Raw genomic sequence first — 20,601 nt, forward strand, 5'->3', positions numbered from 1 at the left:
ATGATGAGATCTGTAAGCCTGCAGTGACCTCCTTTAAAAATCACACTTACATAAAACACCAGGAAAGGTCAGAATAAAATGATACATTTTCAAACTGCTGGCACATAGCCTTGGAATTAAGTGCTGATCCAAAAAAGATGTGGAGCACAGTACTAACCATTATAATTTTTACCATGATATTGTAGACAAAGCCCCAATTTTACATAAACCCTCACTCAAGGATGCCATGCTCCATTTCCCCCTATTCTGCTATTGAAATCAACTTGTTGATTCATACATACTGTATGAGGATGACGTTCTCAATGACTATTGCTTCATTTCCATGGAGAGCAGCCCTGTATTGAAACGTTCATGAGAGGTCAGATGATGATGAGAACTTATGTAAAACACACATTGTAATGTAACATTGTTCAACCGAGGAAAATATAAATCTGGCCAATTGAAACCATTGTTGGGTGGCAGGGCATGTTGCCAGGGTCTGCAAAATGTGATTTGTATTTTCATCGCACTCATCGCATCCTCTGTTGCTAAGCAACTCACAACCTTCCTTCTGTTTCATTGCTCAATGTGAAAAGGGAGGGAGGGAGAGAGGTGAGAGAGAGAGAGAAAGCGATGAGGGAGAGAGAGAGAGAGAGAGAGAGAGAGAGAGAGAGAGAGAGAGAGAGAGAGAGAGAGAGAGAGAGAGAGAGAGAGAGAGAGAGAGAGAGAGAGAGAGAGAGAGAGAGAGAGAGAGAGAGAGAGAGAGAGAGAGAGAGAGAGAAGCAGGGATGGGTGCTGACTGCTGACAGGACATAGACCTGCTTTGAAAAAGGATCTTGATACCTAGCTGCCAATCTACTGCAGATCTGGAGCCTCCCACTGATTGTGGCTATATCAAAAGAAAGAAAGAGCAGCATGTGGAAAACAGTTATATTGTCAACACTGGCCTCTGACCTGCTCGGTTATGGATGTTGGGAGAGACTATGAAAACAGTGGAAGTAAAACGTTTATCAGACTCACTACCAAACATCACGACCATTCACTCATCTTCATTGATTGGTACACAAAGTGTCTAAGTAGAGGGAAATGTATTGAATGGCCCTATACTGAAGACCTCTCAAACTACTCCTCCTAAGAAATTATGTGTTTCCCAGATAAGCTTATACTACCAAATCCGACATGGTATAACATGACTAACACATCACACCCAGAGTGATGCTAGTTTCTTTCAGTGTTTATGTCTTTTTAACTGCTTTTTAAAAAACTGGCCTCACCATTTGCTTTTGCATGACTCATCAAGTATTCGCAAAGGCCTGAACGATGGAGCGTCCAAGTTCAACAGAAATAAAAGCTGAGTGCAGTGCGCACACAGCAGTGAAATGTGCTCAGGCACCTGGACGGACAGACCCCTGGCCCATCGTCAGGCCCTTCTGGAGAGAACCCAACGTGAGAAAATCTCAGTAAAATCATCTCCTAGAGTCGACCTGCTGCTTCGACAGAGAGCCTCTCAGCAGACGGCTGTGCAGCGTACTGAAATAGAAGGAGTTTGCATATTTGTATTTTCCCTGGTGTCTTTTTCAGTCCTGAATGCATGATGGCTTTTCCGTGCAGTACGGCAGATGTTGAAGCTGATACTCATTGTATAGTAATGGTTCCCCTTTTCTTGAAGTTTTACTGAGGCGTTTTACACTTAAGAGGCAGTCACTGTTACCATAATGGCTCCTGGAAATATTGGTGCCGCTGTGTACCATTAAAACCATTGTGTATCACATCTGGTCATAAATGAGCTACAGTAGGTTGGAATCAGATGTTCCTCTACTTACTGAATATCTCCCCTGATGAGCACTAGCCTAGTTCTCTTCAAGATTCACTTGTCCACAGAAACACATAGCCTCACCAGAGCCCAAATAATGGGTCAATCTGTGGACCTAATGTAAGCCCAAAGGGCATTGTAAAAGGTAGAGTCCCAAATACATTTAAAACATTAAAATCTGTCCATATTAAACTTGTGATATTACTGACATCATCGGTCTGTGATAGATTTCTACATCTCCACTCAGTTGAGAGCTCTGTGAAAATCACATGCAGCCATTTGTTTTGATTGGCTGGGGTTGATTTGCTTGGGTATACTTCCCTCTGCTGGCGAAATCAAATGAAAATAGACAAATGCGCTGAGGGGTTCAGTCCAAATACTGTGCTTCATTTTACGGTTGAAATGTACACACCGTTTCACATATTTATTCTCACGTATTTATTCAATATTTTGCTGAAATAACACTACTGAACAAGTCTTCTATCTGAAAAATACCACATTATGGTTTAAGGAGTCCTTGTAAAGGGGCTCACATGATTTGACACACTAGGCAGGGATATTCAACTCTTACCCTTCGACAGGGTTTCCCAAACTCGGTCCTCGGGACCCCAACGGGTGCACGTTTTGGTTTTTGTCCTAGCACTACACAGCTGATTCAAATAATCAACTAATCATCAAGCTTTGATTATTTGAATCAGCTGTGTAGTGTTAGGGCAAAAACCAAAACGTGCACCCTGATAATTAATTGCACCCACCTGGTGTCCCAGCTCTAAATCAATCCCTGATTAGAGGGCAACAATGAAAAAATGCAGTGGAACAGGCTTCGAGGTCCAGAGTTGAGTATGAGGGCACTAGAGCAGTGGTGTCAAACTCATTCCACGGAGGGCCGAGTGTCTGCAGGTTTTTAAGACCTAGACAGGAGAGGAGAGTTCCTTACTAATTAGTGACCTTAATTCATCAATCAAGTACAAGGGTGAAGCGAAAATCCTCAGACGCTCAGCCCTCCGTAGAATGAGTTTGACACGTGCACTAGAATTTTCAACATGATGTCATAGGAAAAGGTCATCATGGTACGTTTTTGAGAAAAGGTCAAATGTCACAGTAGCTAATGTTTTTCTCAATACATTGCAGTCAATTTGGAAAAGATGAGTTTCACAGTGTTTACATTTTTCTTGTTTATCTCATGTCTGTCTCTCAGACACAGACAGACAGACAGACACAGACAGGCAGGCAGGCAGTTAGGTAGACAGAGAGAAAGACAGAGTTTCAAGTCAATAATAAAAAAAAAGCTATATCCTCTTCAGGTTTCCTTCAAGAATTCATAACAAGGCTCCTAGTTTCTAGAACTGCAAGACCATTGTGTCCAATGGAGGTCAGAAATACTTTTAGGTCGATTGCCGGGTCACAAATATGTACAATTTGGGAAGATTAAACCTTGACCCCCAATTAAGTCACTTCCTGTAATCGCAGGAAGCTGGAATTCAATGTACGGCCTCCTGGGAACACCCCCTAATGATGCCCTGAGTTTCACGTCTTTACGTTATGAATTTACCATTCTACACAGGATGGAAGACAGCGTCTTTGTGTAACTGCAGGGAGAGAATGAAGGACTATGTTGAGGATGAATTAAGACACTGTTGCCACAGGAAACTGAACCTCAACACAGGGCATCCCTATAAGGTCTTGATTGGTTGTGTGCAAGGACGGTTAGCTAACTCAAATGCAGTCAACAGGGGTGTCATGGTTATGTAAGGGCTATAGGTAATGCTTTTCTATGGAAGAAAAGCCTCATTCTCTGTGGGACCAAGTTTTCACTGTGAAGAGTTAATTTCACATGGGCAGATGTAGGCTTGCATTCATCGGGTGTGTCTGTTGAACGCTGATGTCAGGCTTAACTTTCTGCCATGTAATGGGGGGAGGGGCAAATGTATTAATTGTTAATTGGATTAAGGTTAGGGTTATGTCTAGGGTTGAGGCCCTAACCCTAACTTCATGTCCACTCCCAGCTCAACCCTAACCCTAACCCTAACTCTAGCTTCATGTCCACATCCCGGCTCAACCCTAAACCTAGCCTCAAACCTTACCCTAACCCGCATCTTGGCTCAACCCTTGTCTGTCTGTCTCTCTAACCCTAGCCCTGCAAATCTTGGCTCAGCTCTTGGAGTTAGGGTTGAGCCGGGATGTGGACAAGAAGTGAGTGTTAGGGTTATGGCTAGGGTTGGGGTTGAGCCGGGATGTGAACATGAAACTAGGGTTAGGGTTAGGTTTAGGTTTGAGTTTAGAGTTTGTCAGTCTGCCTGACTCCCTGCTTGCCTGTCTGTCTGTGAGGGCAAAGGAGGGAGGGGGGAAAGAGAGAGATAGAGTGAGAGGAGGGAGAGCGAGAGAGAGCGAGAGGAGGGTGTCATGTCTGTGATGCCTTTATGAGTCCATATTGTGATGTTAATCTTCCCCCATTGAATGCAATGTATTCACTTAGGCATAAACCCTGTGACACTCATCTTTTCCCATTGATTGCAAAGTATTAACATAAGGTTACATTTGTTTATGCTTATTTTTCGCATTGACTGCTATGTATTGACATAAGCATCAAACCTGTGACACTCATCTTTTCCCACTGAACCCAATGTATTGAGATAAAAATCAACCCTGTGACACTCATCTTTTCCTATTGACATACATTTCAACACTGTGACACTAATCTTTTCCCATTGACTGTAATTTATTGACATAAGATTACATTTGCTTATGCTTATTTTTCGCATTGACTGCTATGTATTGACATAAGCATCAAACCTGTGACACTCATCTTTTCCCATTGAACCCAATGTACTGAGATAAAGATTAACCCTGTGACTCATATTTTCCCATTGACTGCAATTTATTGACATAAGATTAGATTGGTTGATGCTTATCTTTTCCCATTGATTGCAATGTATTGAGAAAAACATCAACTACTGTGACGTTTTACCTTTTTGCAAAAATGTGCCAGGATGATGTTTTCAGGCTGATAATGGGCTGAGAGTGTACATTAAACATTTACAATAAATGTATCCAGGGATAACCATATGAGTACACAATACATTCATACAGCATATTCCAGCTCAGTTGAGATATTCCAAAACATTCTCTGGGCACAACAACATCTTATTCAGACAGCCAGCCTCCCCCACCCAGTTTTGTATGTTGAGAAGGGGAATAAAAAAGCAAAGTGAAGAAATGATGTGACCATTTTCATTTGTAATTAGGCGGTGAAATGTGATCCCTCACTGCAGAGAGAGGCAATCCCGAGCTCTGGGCTGGAGTCAATGGCTTCCAGATTTCAAACCTAACCTCCTCTGTCTAGACTCGACGTTGCTCTTTTTCTCTACCCCCTCCCCCTCTTCTCCTCCCTCCCTCATCCCTCCTTTCCATCTCCAGGTCGAAAGCAGACTCTTTACACAAAATGTCAAGAAGCTGGGAGATTCGGTTCTCTGCCCCCCCCACCACTTCTTCTCTCTCTCTCCCTCTCTCTATTTGGAGGGAGAGAGGGATGTGAGACACATTGTGGCAGGGCCAGATGTGAAAGTGTTGGCGCTCTCTCGCTCCCCTCACACAACACGTGTCATCTAGGAGAGGCGAGAATGACTTGTCCTGGGGGCCATGGTGGGGTCACACAGACCCCCCTCTTCAACCCTCTGAACAGTCTAGCCAAGGTCCCCATCACTCAACACTAACCACTGGACCATTAGGCTCTACAACCTCAAAGTAACTACAGATGACATAGCTACTGAAAAATGTCATAAAGTGCAACAATGTCAGCAACATTCATGCATTGTGAATATTTCATTTAGCATAGATTTTAATGTGGGGACTAGGCAAATATGGTGATGAAGGACAACAGATAATTTGTTTGTCTTCATTCAACCCAAAAGAGGTCAGTTCAAGGGTCCTGCTTGTATACGCAATAAGGCATTGTACACAGGTCGTCATTGCAGATGTTAGCTCGGGGGACTAACTTCTCTCTTCAAGTCTCAGGCAAGGTTATACATTATGGTAGGCTAGCCTGCGAACTAACTGTTCTACACAGGTACAGCAAAATGATCTCAGACAGGACAGTGTTGTTGAGCCATCTGGGTACTTCTTCAGATTGCTTGAGTCAGTGTTCATTCATGCCATCTGGTAGTTGTCAATTCTGCATCAGCCTCACTGTGCCTCAAGCTACCTACTGGAGGATTTCAATATTTAACTTTTGTTTGTTCAGAGCGAAGAATGATCTTCTATGTCTGCATTCTTTGTGTACATATGGTTTGATGTTTGTTTCCATGATTTGACTAAAGTGGAATGTCCTCTGCTTGACTGTCTGTCTGTCACAGGAAAGGAAATCGTGTCCCAGTCTGCCAAGATTCTGTTTACTGACTCACTGGGACAAGAGATACTGGCAGGAAGGTCACAGCAGTATTTCAAGCACACCTGGGACAAATGCATGCAAAATACTTTTTAATATGTCAGGTGCACTTGATTTAGCTTGCCCAGCACAATGGAACCAACAGAATAGTCCCAAACGTGCAAACTCCGCCTCTGACTACCTTGCACTCCGGTCAAGCTTAATCAAGTGCATCACAAGTCATTGAAAGTACTGTATTTAACAAATGTGCAGTCATGCCCTAATATCAGATTACAATATACTATGTAATTCACAATTTAACAATCCATCTACCGGTACATTACTGTTGGGTGGATCTTTTCGGAGTGAAAGTGCTCTTTAGTTAACCATTAGATTCCTCTGGTGTCTCCCATGTTGACAATGGTGCAAATGATTAAAGAGCATCAAAAAAAATATGGACACTTTACAAAAGGTTTTTTGGCACAAGCAATAAGTATAACTGCTCTCTGTGTTTTGGAGAAGGTAGGGATCAGAATGATTGAGGGTGTTCAAACAGTGGTGGGGCGAGGGGAAGAACGGTGGAGAGGGAGGAGGAGAGGGAGGAGGGGGCCCTTCGTGCCCATTACGTCTCCCCTGACCCAACTTGGGGGCCATGTGTGTGTGTTTCTTTATATTATTTTAAAAAATCCTCCTCTCCATTTTCTGTCACTGAAAGAATGTCTGGGTGCTGAGGGGATTGAGCCTTTGCAGGATTCTGAAATGAGAGAGGGAGGGGGGAAAAGGGAAAGAGGGAAAGTTAGAGACTAAACGTCAGAAATGTAAACATGTCTGGAGCTAAAATAACTTTGCTTTCATTGAAAACACCCCTCTGTCACAAGCAGACTTCTATGTGCTACACCCTGTCTAAAACTGTCACCAAAGGCCAGTTTGTTCTGCAGAAGGGTATTGTTTTGCAAATAAAAATACAAAAAGTATTTTCCTTTTGGAACCTTAAACCTTGAAAACAGAGCGCTGAAGTAGATATTACTAAAATGTGCTCTTGGGTAATATAAGATTTGTGATTATTACCATGACCTTTTCTAAGTTCTTCAATGTTTGACAAATCATTCTTTGTATCAATAATTGTGGTTATTTCAATGACAAAAAACGTGCATGTTAATATGCAAAAAACATGCATTAATATTTTAACACTTTTAACATTAAAGATGCACTATGCAGAAATATCTCCGTCATTTCCTGGTTGCTAAAAATCTAATAGTTTGCCTTATTTCAGTTTATGTGACAAAAACAGGCAAGTATAGCGTAGAGAAACATTGTACCATCTAAACCGCTGTGAAATATCTTTTCAATAACCAAAAATATTGTATTTTCAGCTTTTTTAAGCTGTTGTACAAAACTGAAAGTAAAAGATAAAAAAATTAAACTTAAGAATGGGAAGCATAGAAATAGCGCACATAGAACAGATCTACCGCTTCTTAGACCTGCTTTCATTGAGAATGACAGATCTATAACACACATTTTTATGTGAATTTAGTCGGGTCTCCCAAAAAGTTACATATTGCAGCTTTAACATAGAAAAAAATGTTTTAAGTCAATGTCATTAACAGAAATATTACAAATCATTTTGTGGTCATGTCCTATCATTGGGCCTTTGAATATATCTTGCTTATTGCTGTTGGTTATCGCTTCTACCACATCTCTGCTCTAATGGACACTATTGTTTTAATAGGGAAGGAGACCTCTCTCACCAGGACCTGATGCTTGACCTCACACTGGTGGGGGAACTCTTAAGCCTGGAGAGTTGGCAATTTGACACAATTATGTTATCATTAAAGTCAATTAGCTCTTTCCAGAAACTGGTCAAGCACAAACCAATCTTTGTCTCCCACTCCACCAAAGAACATCGGTGGTCTAGGCACAAGAGCTGGCATTCTTCAAGGTTCTGAAGGGGTTCACTGTAGCCTACACATTCCCATCCACACCCTACTAACCTGTCAATAAAGCAAATTCCACTTTCACCTGTTGAATCAAAATAGGTTTTACTAATTGATATGAATAGTGAAGTAGTCACATGGCATCATTCAGAGATAAAATATATATATATATATATATATATATATATATATATATATATATATATATATATATATATATATATTTGCGCGCTCTCTCTCTCTCTCTCTCTCTCTCTCTCTCTCTCTCTCTCTCTCTCTCTCTCTCTCTCTCGCCCTCTCTCGCTCTCTCTTTCTCTTTCTCTCTCTCGTGCGCACGGTGGTGTGTTGTGTATGACTTGCCTCCATTCTCCAATATCATAGCAGTAGATGCCGTTTGGCCGCATTGAACAGCAGTTCATTGAGACAAAAAAAAAAACTAAATCCTCATTATCTATTTTTTCCCTCGGCGTGGCACCTTCTTTTCCTTCACCGACAACGAGTTTCACGACCAAACTGTAAGTCGAAGCGTTATTATCAAAACTTTTACAAATAAAAGTTGATGTATTGGTTTGTGCCAGTTTCGCTGTTTGAGCTGCTTTATCTCAATGATACTTTTTTTAATGAAAACGTTTTTAGCCAATAATAGGAAGGGGAGGCATTGAGCATGTTCAATGATCATGCATGATGCCCCGAAGTGATGGTCCGTGAGTGACAGTTGACAGGTCGGATAGTTTGGTCGCTCCCTGATGAGCAGGCTACATTTATGGCAGACCTTCTAGTGAAACAATTGCAAAGAAAGCACAGGTCAAATAGAAACTATAATTTTATGAATTGTCATTAGTTTATTATAACATTACACGTTTGCTATCATAAGCTGAATGCACCAATTTGTAAGTCGCTCTGGATAAGAGCGTCTGCTAAATGATGCAAATGTTTACGATTTCTGAAGCATTTTTAAGAATAAAGAAAGTGCTAAAAGAGTTAACCATGTTATTCAGTTGTTCAATGTGGAACCTGCAAGTATGTATAGTCTATAATCTATACCAATGGCCTATCCATAGCACGTTAAACATTAAGATAAAATAGGTAGGCTAAATAGGTTACAATGGGCTATTGTTCTCTTAAAAAGTCTACCCTCATGTATCACAAAACCTTTCACATGAGAAGGTTGACTTTCATTGAGTAGGCTATGCATTTGTCATGTAGCCTACTATTTTCCTAAATTGATGTCATTATTGATGCAAGACTGATAAAAGTTGTTGTGGATATGTGGTAATTGTGGGCTATTAGTAGTAGTATGCTTAGTGGGGTTTGAGTCTAAACAATACATAGGATATAACAACAATCTGACAATTAGGCCTATAAGATCTTTGTATTTTTTTTAAGTAAGCTGAATGCAGCAACATATTTATGGGGATTGTCATTGACTATTCTGAAATATTCCTGGAATATTGAGCAGCCAAGGCCAATTTACTAATCATGATGATTAGTATACGATAGCTCTAGTTATGATCAATACTAGACTGCAACAAACTAACACAACTTACAACTGAAATTGTCTCCCTGTATAATCATATCAACAATGTGAATAATTGTTCACGGCTGTTTTATCCCATAGATGCCCTCTGTTGTTTTGTCTTATTACCTCTGTGTTTACAGCTGTATGCCCTATCTTTTTTCTCTGCCTTCTACAATAACTACACATTTTTTTCTGCTGACTTTATATGTCTGTTGTAGCTGTGGCCTACTATATAGAAAATATTGTCATTTAGCAGGCACTTTTCTCCAAAGCAACTTAAACCACTGTCTACATTGACATTGACACTGTATTCAGTATATCACGGCACACGCTTGGCCACTGTTGTCAATAATCTACCAGGATAAATTAATAATAATACTTTTTCTACAGTGTTAGAAAATTTTAGTCTCCAACTCTCCGTTCACTCGTCTATATTTCTCCTGGATTGAAGGAAAGGGGCCTGCATAATCTTATAATTGCAACCTGAGGTATGGGCTCGCTCCACCCATGCCCCACCCATACACATTAAGGGCCTCTTTACACTGTACTACTTTGACGACACAAACTAGGTCCAGGAGAGATACTTGCCTAGTGTGAAGAGACAGATCTAGATTCAAATCTCTCTTTAACCTTTTACTGCAGTGGGCTAAATCAGGGTCACACAGAGTGATTCTTGGTAGACATAAACAAATCTACTTTGAAACAAAAGTATACACCTCAAACACATGGTTATGGGCTTAAAAAAAGGAATACACCTGCACCATATCAGACATAGAGTTGAAATGTATTCAATTTTGAGTTTGCATCCAAATATGACCCTTTATATACATCACAGAAGACTGAAATATAACAAAACTGTTTGACATACAGTTGAAGTCAGAAGTTTACATACACCTTAGCCAAATACATTTGAACTCAGTTTTTCACAATTCCTGACATTTAATCCTAGTAAAAATTCCCTGTCTTAGGTCAGTTAGGATCACCACTTTATTTTAAGAATGTGAAATGTCAGAATAATAGTAGAGAGAATTATTTCTTTCAGCTTTAATTTCTTTCATCACATTCCCAGTGGGTCAGAAGTTTACATACACTCAATTAGTATTTGGTAGCATTGCCTTTAAACGGTTTAACTTGGGTCAAACATTTCGGGTAGCCTTCCACAACTTCCCACAATAAGTTGGGTGAATTTTGGCCCATTCCTCCTGACAGAGCTGGTGTAACTGATTCAGGTTTGTAGGCCTCCTTGCTCGCACACACTTTTTCAGTTCTGCCCACAAATGTTCTATAGGATTGAGGTCAGGGCTTTGTGATGGCCACTCCAATATCTTGTCTTTGTTGTCCTTAAGCCATTTTGGCACAACTTTGGAAGTATGCTTGGGGTCATTGTCCATTTGGAAGACCCATTTGCGACCAAGCTTTAACTTCCTGACTGATGTCTTGAGATGTTGCTTCAATATATCCACATAATTTTCCTTCCTCATGATGCCATCTATTTTGTGAAGTGCACCAGTCCCTCCTGCAGCAAAGCACCCCCACAGCATGATGCTGCCACCCCCGTGCTTCACGGTTAGGGATGGTGTTCTTCGGCTTGCAAGCCTCCCCACTTTTTCCTCCAAACATAATGATGGTCATTATGGGCAAACAGTTATATTTTTGTTTAATCAGACCAGAGGACATTTCTGCAAAAAGTACGATCTTTGTCCCCATGTGCAGTTACAAACCGTAGTCTGACTTTTTTATGGCGGTTTTGGAGCAGTGGCTTCTTCCTTGCTGAGCGGCCTTTCAGGTTATGTCGATATAGGACTTGTTTTACTGTGGATATAGATACTTTTGTGCCTGTTTCCTCCAGCATCTTCACAAGGTCCTTTGCTGTTGGTCTGGGATTGATTTGCACTTTTCACACCAAAGTACGTTCATCTCTAGGAGACAGAACGCGTCTCCTTCCTGAGCGGTAGCGTGGTCCCATGGTGTTTATACTTGCGTACTATTGTTTGTACAGATGAAAGTGGCCAAAACTATAGTTTGTTAACAATAAATTTGTGGAGTGGTTGAAAAACAAGTTTTAATGACTCCAACCTAAGTGTATGTAAACTTCCGACTTCGACTTTCATCAAGTTTTTTGAAGTAATCTTTATTAATGATGGAATTATGAAAAATGTGAATAACATTCCACCAATGCGGCCAAAGAGGGCGCTTTTGGTCATTGACCGCAGGACAGGGCTATGAGATGTCTCCCACACTACCTCCGGAGGCTCTCTCACCACATGTCTCTGCAAGACAGCATTTTTGCTCTGTTAGCCAAATTGAAAATTAAAGGCTTTTCAAATATCCACACATTTGTGAATAATTGCATTAATCAAGTGTGTAACATTATGTGCAATATAGTTTAGATGAGAAGCTCCTGTATAGTTTGATTTTCTATCCTTATTTTGTTTGTCCATAAACTATGGTATTTACGGTATGCTAATAGCTGCACTCACACATGAAGCAGAAATGTGGCTTTGGCCACACCACATCCAAGGCTAGTGTAAACAGAAAAGTTGCAAATCTGAGGTTGAAGAGAGATAGCTCTCACTAGACATATTTTACTAATGTAAATCCACCATAAGGCAATACACATAGCCTATGTCTTTCATTTATCAGTTCAATAATGAGTTATCAGTCCATCAGCTGCTTTTATAATGTCACGGCCGTCTACGGAAGGAGTGGACCAAAGCGCAGCGTTTGTAGCGAACATGACTTTATTAAAGTTAAAGTGCACGAACGAGAAAACAATAAACAATGACGGATAGTGAAGTCCTCAGTACACAGACTGAAACATGGAACAAAAACCCACAACCCTAAGGTGAACACTGACAGTTTAAATATGGCTCCCAATCAGAGATAACGAGCCGACAGCTGACACTCGTTACCTCCGATTGGGAGTCACATGACGAGACAAGACACTGCAACCAAAACCAAACACAACCAAATGAACACACCCTATACCCAACACAACCAAATGAATACACCCTGGCTCAAACTACACAGTCCCGGAGCCAGAGCGTGACAGTACCCCCCCCTAAAGGCGCGGACTCCGACCGCGCCTACACCCCAAAATAGGGGAGGGCTGGGTGGGTGTTGCTCCTCGGAGGCGGCTCCGGCTCCGGGCTTGACCACCACCCCACTTCACTCCCCCCGTAGTGCCCCCGGTCCGATCTGACCCAGCTTGCTGGATCAGGACCTCCGACGCGCACCCCTGGCTTGGCGCGTGAGGTAGGAATGGACCGGAACTGGCAGACGATACGCACCCTTTGCCTGGTGCGTGGAGCCGGAACAGGCCTCACCAGGATGAAGACTCGCATCCCTGGCTTGGTGCGAGTAGCAGGAATGGGCTGGATCAGGCTGACGGCTCGCACCCTTGGCTTGGTGCGAGTAGCAGGGACGAGCTGAACCAGGCTGACGACTCGCACCCTTGGCTTGGTGCGAGTAGCAGGAACGGGCTGGACCAGGCCGACGACTCGTACCCCTGGCTTGGTGCGAGTAGCAGGAACGGGCTGGACCAGGCTGACGACTCGCACCCTTGGCTTGGTGCGAGTAGCAGGAACAGGCTGGATCCGGCTGACGACTTGCACCCTTGGCTTGGTGCGAGTAGCAGGAACAGGCCGGGCTGGGCTGGCGACGCACACCGTAGGCTCTGTGCGTGGAGCAGGAACAGGCCGGGCTGGGCTGACGACGCACACCGTAGGTTTTGTGCGTGGAGCAGGAACAGGCCGGGCTGGGCTGGCGACGCACCCCGTAGGCTTTGTGCGTAGAGCAGGAACAGGCCGGGCTGGGCTGGCGACGCACACCGTAGGTTTTGTGCGTGGAGCAGGAACAGGCCGGGCTGGGCTGGCGACGCACCCCGTAGGCTTTGTGCGTAGAGCAGGAACAGGCCGGGCTGGGCTGGCGACGCACCCCGTAGGTTTTGTGCGTGGAGCAGGAACAGGCCGGGCTGGGCTGGCGACGCACCCCGTAGGCTTTGTGCGTGGAGCAGGAACAGGCCGGGCTGGGCTGGCGACGCACACCGTAGGTTTAGTGCGTGGAGCAGGAACAGGCCGGGCTGGGCTGGCGACGCACACCGTAGGTTTGGTGCGTGGAGCTGGGACAGGCCTCACCGGACTGTGGAGACGGATAGGAGACCTGGAGCGAAGAGCGGCCACCACCCGTCCTGGCTGGATGCCTACCTTCACACACTCTGCGTGAGGCATCCGCACAGGACGTACAGGGCTGTGAACCCGTACCGACATGACAGCACGCGATACGGGAGCAGGATATCCGGGACCGCGGAGAGGCACTGGAGACCTCGAGCGTAGAGCCGGCACACTCCGTCCTGGCTGCATCCCCCTTCGCACGACACGTGCGGGTGCTTGCACAGGACGTACAGGACTGTGCCGGACCACTCGTGGCACAGTACGCTGCTCCGCATACCGCGGAACCTGCCCCGTCTCATGCTGCCATGCCTGAGTACGGGAAGTTGGTTCCGCTCTACCTCCAGGCCTCGCCAACCTGCCTTCTGCCTCCCAACACCCGGTGACCACCTCTCCAAAACGTCCTGTAGCAGCCGCCTGCTGCCCAGCCGCCCAAGCCATGTGCCCCCCCCCAATTTTTTTTTGGGGTTGCCTCTCTTCCATCCGACGATGGCCCTGCTGACGCCGTTGCTCCTCTCCTGCCAGGTTCTCCCCCTTCATCGCCCTCCGGTACCGGACGGCCTCCTCCTGCGTAATATGTCCCCAGCCGAGGAGGACATCCACCAGCGTTCTCTCCTGCGGGTGTTCCTGTATACGCTGCTTGGTCCTTTTGTGGTGGGTTTTTCTGTCACGGCCGTCTACGGAAGGAGTGGACCAAAGCGCAGCGTTTGTAGCGAACATGACTTTATTAAAGTTAAAGTGCACGAACGAGAAAACAATAAACAATGACGGATAGTGAAGTCCTCAGTACACAGACTGAAACATGGAACAAAAACCCACAACCCTAAGGTGAACACTGACAGTTTAAATATGGCTCCCAATCAGAGATAACGAGCCGACAGCTGACACTCGTTACCTCCGATTGGGAGTCACATGACGAGACAAGACACTGCAACCAAAACCAAACACAACCAAATGAACACACCCTATACCCAACACAACCAAATGAATACACCCTGGCTCAAACTACACAGTCCCGGAGCCAGAGCGTGACATATAATGAGAACAGTACAGTATTGTCATAGTTTTTGTAACTTAGCTTTCAGTGCAGAATCACAATTAATTAAATATATTTAGAATGAAATCTATACCGTGATTTATGTAGTGGGCAGTAATGTTTGACATGTGTATATACAGTATATTATATATACATCACATGCGACTCATAATAAGACTAAGCAATTAGCCTATTAAAATGTTTATCTGACTCCATAAAGATAATTAAAATATACAAGCAAGCATTAGGCAATGAGTTGACGTTGACTAGCAATAATTGGTCTGAGAATTGTCTATATCAAAGGCCAATATTGAATTAACATTTTACAATGAATGATAACATTATACAAGGCATAAACCTTAAGTTACAAGCATTAACAAGCATTACAACACATACTTCTAGGCATATAGATCCTAAGGTTAATTTAGAAGACTAAGCATGAACAAAGAGATGCCTACTAGGCCAGAGGCCTAGAAGCCTAGGAAATGAGAATCGATCATACAACCTTCCTCCATGGACTGGAAACAGGATAAGTTAGAGAACAAAGGCATTTAATTCCATTTATAAAATCTGAAGGTGTAACCTTTCAACCCAAAACCAACCACCATTGACCAATCAAACGATACCAAGTTTACAGTAACCTAAACACTCCCAGGCCCAATCTCCACAGGGTGTCACAGCATTTAAAGGCTTGTGTGGGGGATGAGACCAATGTAAATAAGACAGAATTCCTGAGAAGACAATAAAACTCCTTTGCATAATAGAGTAATTCAGAGTTCACCCTGTACAGATACAAGGAACCACACAGATAATACATCCATATAGATAGCATCACAGTTATCCTCAGTGAACAAGTTTCAGATAGATATCAAACATGGTTGCTATATAATTATTCTGTCACAATAGTCAGTCCTCTGGATACTGTAACAGAGAGATACATTTTGGCTCCAGGTGTCAGAGAGCACATACATTAGGGTCGTGCCTACAAATCCCCCCTGGACAGAAGCTGTACATGGCCAGCCTGTGTCTAATATAGGAAGAAACGGCCCGCACCACATGAGAGTTCCTTCTTGAGTCTTCAGTACAACTTATGGGACCCAACTTCTAGTCCTTGGGCCCATGACATCAGGAGTGTCTTCCGGGGGATCGTTGACAATGTGCTTTTGACGTGTACTGTAAATGTCCCTAGATACACATTCCTTCAACCAAGCTAAATGAAATGCCATTCTTTGTTGAGGACAGAAAGATTACATCAATTCAATCAGTTCTCAACATTTGATGAAACATTATTACAGTCAAGAGTTACTAGTCACTGTTTGGCTTTGTATGTTTGTCAGATTGGTTGGTCAGGTCAATGGTATCCTCAAAGTCTATCAAGTATGAATCAGATGGATATAAAATGGAATGAAATGCCATTCAATGCATAATTAAAGTTACACTATCATAAGTGTCAAATTGTACTTTTCTTTGTGAAAGACAGAAAGTTCAATTGAAAAAGCCTCTCCTCTCTGGGAAGAAGTTTGCCTTGAAAATATGAAAAACATATTCATGAAAACAAATCACCCCAAGATAAATGATTGAATTTAGATTAATAGAAACAGAACATAATAATAGCACGTTAAAATAAAAAAGCAATGTTCTGTAAAACAGTTCAACAACAACATTAAAGGTAGTGAGACATATGTCTATGTGTAGTAAAAATTAGCATCAATCAATATTAGAATTGAAAAGACGAATGTATTTGGTTGCTAAATTATCTCCATGTTCTCCGCTGACAGGTCATAAAAGCAATTGCAATTTCGAATTGGTTTCTAAACCAGCTGAGGGTCTGCAAAGTAAATGTGTTGAAATGTTTTAGACCCAATCAGGAAGTAGAGACTTAACTGCATCTTTAAACATGGTTTAAACTGTGTGACTAAGTCACTGTTCTGTCTCTGCCCCCCTTGAACACACACACATCCATAGAGTTGGGTGTAGTCAACAGGAAGATTTAACCATATATGCCACATCAACATTAATCTGATCCCTTGCACAAACACATAAGCCATTTTGTCTAGCATTGTGTGACAACAAAGTGAGAACAGTTCAATTGAATGTGGTCACCGCACAAGGGTTGGAATTGTTTCAGCATAACCTAAAATAAGACATGTTAGCTGTGTGTTAGTAAGCTTGTAAGCATAATTCTGGAGCAAAACCTTGTGTTATTCTCAAGACAGGACAGAAACATTCAACAAGTAAGACTTGGAACATATAACATACATGGAACATAACGTAGACAAACATAAGCCTATATGGGACAAAGTGAAGGAGTTGCCTTGGCCAAGGACTTCTATCAATGTCAGTTCAAAAGTGGGAGAATCATAATCTCCCATTAAAAATGCATTAAAATCTACTGTTTCATATTGAGAGCTGAGTTTGGTATGGAAAACCAGCCAGGCCAACGTGATTCCCTTTTATCGTGCACATAAAAGGGACGTCGAGCCGAAGCTAAGAAATTCATCCAAGGAATCAGCTTTCCATAGTGTCAGTGATAAGCTAACATGCTAGAAAGATTATCAACATCCATAAGTTGAATCATAAAAAGTTAACATCTGAAATCGAATCAGTCAGACCTGTCATATTTGCTGTGTAAGGGAAAAGCGCCAATCATGATTATAACAACAATCAAATAAATGTAAACATAGGAAACTCCTATCAATTACCTTAGACCATCCTGTGTAGCCTATCAATAAACAGCCACCTAGCTAACCACTGGCTAGCAGAGGGGTGGGACAAAACTCATAACTCACACATATCTTCACATATCAGATGGACTTAGCCATATGCACAATACACATAGGAATATAAATCACAATCAGAAATCGAACACAACTGATTACCACACAAGATTAAAAGGGTTAAACGTTATAAACATATGTTTGAGACAACGTTGTCGCAGCCTACCCGGTTATGTTAGAATTAGCCTACAGATAGTCAGAGTGTCCGAGCTCCAGGCAACTGCATTTAGAATTTAAAATATTCTCAAATAAGTCAGGATATTTATCAAAGAGGGTTTGCAGGATAATTTGCTCTATAAATACCCGCTCACACCACCCATTGAGAGAATGTCTATACCTTGTAATCGCTAAAGTTGAAACCTGTCCTATGCGCAACCAAGACAACCGCAGCATAATAAACCCTTACGCTTCCAAAAACACTGCGGTCTGTTCAATGATTGCGTTGTCAGTTAAAATTTGGTATTCATATTAAAAAACAAGGAATGCTTCACGAATTAGAGTTTCAATGAATAGGAAAAATGTCTGAGTTCTGTAGCTTGGCCTGTCTGGTTGCTGGAGACAGGCAAGGATGCGGCTGCCACCAGGTAGGCTACATACGAGTCCTATTCAAGTCAGAAACATTTGCTCTGTGTCTAGTTTAAAACGCATAAAGAAAGGTGGATTCCCGAGTCCAAGGTTCCAACACTTCGATGCTAGATGACCCAAGTTTGCTTTGAGCTGCTCTAAGATGTCTGCATTGGTTTCATTGTCAAACAGCTGGTTGACAATTGTGCCATCATTAAAGTCATCCGTGACTCTGTGGGCAATTTCAATTGGAATTGAGAGCAAGTACTTGCCATACATCTCGCATTTCAAGACTATACACATTGTTCTGGGTCTTCACCCGTTCCCACCATGGTGTGAATGGAGATTTCACTGGAAATGGTCCAATATCATTTAAGTGAGAGGTGGCCTCACTGCATGTTAACCTGCGCAAAATGACAGACTCTGCACCTGCATTCATTGTTTGTCAATGTCCTAATGACTGAAACATGAGCTGCTACTGCTCTAAATGGACTCGCCAGTCTATGAGGAGTGCGACAGCGACTGGGAGTTCGAATATGTGGGCAGCAGAACGTGCGTTTTGGAGTGTGGCTACGCTCTCCACAGTCGCCTGAAAAGCCAACACCACTATCAGTGTCTGAAACGTCACCAGTACCTGAATGGTCAGCCTCAAAGCAGAGCTGTGGGCCCGGTGCTCCAGTGTTTTGACAATCTTTTTCTAGCACTTTACATTGCTGCTTCAAAAGCGTCACTTCTCACTCTAAGGAGGCAACATTTTCAACATTTTGCTCATGTTTCTTTTCCCAATAATCTTTTTTAAAACGCATCTCGTCAGAAAATAATTCCAAAATGCGTATATTTCCCTTCAATTCCCTGTTTTGGTGTTTGCTAAGCAAATTCACACTAACCTCTAGAATTTGTTTTTTCTTCGCCTCCTTTTTCTGCATGCCAATTGTTTGCCAGTAATCAATAATTTCACACTTATCTTTCTTGATCAGCTTTTGAACCAACTCACGAATACGAGATTCCCTCAACTTAAAAAGGTCTCTAGCTTGCACCTTATCCATTGAGTAGGCTACGTGTTTGTTATTATTATCATTATATTATATCAGGGAATCTAATGGAATAAATACTACGGACCACCGGGTGCAACACTGAAGGATATGACAATCCTCTACATAAACTCACCTAAACCGGACCTGCAATGTAATCAATAATACTCCAAATTATCCAGTCGCCATTTACCGTACTTCCAAAGTTATCAATATAATCCACAAGTTCCTAATGATACAGTTGAAGTCGGAAGTTTACATTACATTTACATTTTAGTCATTTAGCAGACACTCTTATCCAGAGCGACTTACAGTTAGTGAGTGCATACATTATTTTATTTTTTCATACTGGACCCTGTGGGAATCGAACCCACAACCCTGCCGTTGCAAGCGCCATGCTCTACCAACTGAGCTACACGGGGCCCCATACATACACTTAGGTTGTAGTCATTAAAACTCGTTTTTCTACCACTCCACACATTTCTTGTTAACAAACTATAGTTTTGGCAAGTCGGTAAGGACATCTACTTTGTGCATGACACAAGTAATTTTTCCAACAATTGTTTACAGACAGATTATTTCACTTATAATTCACTGTATCACAATTTCAGTGGGTCATAAGTTTACATACACTAAGTTGACTGTGCCTTTAAACAGCTTGGAAAATTCCAGAAAATGATGTCATGGCTTTAGAAGCTTCTGATAGGCTAATTGAGTTTGAGTCAATTGGAGGTGTACCTGTGGATGCATTTCAAGGCCTACCTTCAAACTCAGTGCCTCTTTGCTTGACATCATGGGAAAAAAAATAAAAATCAGCCAATACCTCAGAAATGTCCGCTGGTCTGATGAAACAAAAACAGAACTGTTTAGCCATAATGACCATTGTTATGTTTGGAGGAAAAAGGGGGCAGCTTGCAAGCCGAAGAACACCATCCCAACCATGAAGCACGGGGGTGGCAGCATCATGCTGTGGGGGTGCTTTGCTGCAGGAAGGACTGGTGCACTTCACAAAATAGATGGCATCATGAGGAAGGAAAATAATGTGGATATATTGAAGCAACATCTCAAGACGTCAGGAAGTTAAAGCTTGGTCGCAAAGGTCTTCCAAATGGACAATGACCCCAAGCATACTTCCAAAGTTGTGGCAAAATGGCTTAAGGACAACAAAGTAAAGGTATTGGAGTGGTCATCACAAAGCCCTGACCTCAATCCTATAGAAAATGTGTGGGCAGAACTGAAAAAGCGTGTGCAAGCAAGGAGGCCTACAAACCTGACTCAGTTACACCAGCTCTGTCAGGAGGAATGGGCCAAAATTCACCCAACTTATTGTTTGTGGAAGGCTACCCGAAACGTTTGACCCAAGTTAAACAATTTAAATGCAATGCTACCAAACACTAATTGAGTGTATGTAAACTT

The 20,601-nt window shown here is 42.5% G+C and overlaps 1 protein-coding gene across 1 annotated transcript in view; it reads left to right on the forward strand.

Moving 5' to 3' along the window:
* The first annotated feature begins 8,439 nt into the window (after window positions 1-8,439).
* The window catches only part of LOC121550502 (transcriptional regulator Erg), a 114,407-nt gene continuing 102,245 nt past the window's right edge, over window positions 8,440-20,601 (forward strand). Inside the window, exon 1 of the mRNA XM_041862779.1 lies at window positions 8,440-8,604. The gene's annotated coding sequence lies outside the window, so the exon portion shown is untranslated. The remainder of the gene's footprint in view (window positions 8,605-20,601) is intronic.

This window comes from Coregonus clupeaformis, chromosome 35, assembly GCF_020615455.1.
Source record: "Coregonus clupeaformis isolate EN_2021a chromosome 35, ASM2061545v1, whole genome shotgun sequence".
NCBI classification, from domain to species: domain Eukaryota; kingdom Metazoa; phylum Chordata; class Actinopteri; order Salmoniformes; family Salmonidae; genus Coregonus; species Coregonus clupeaformis.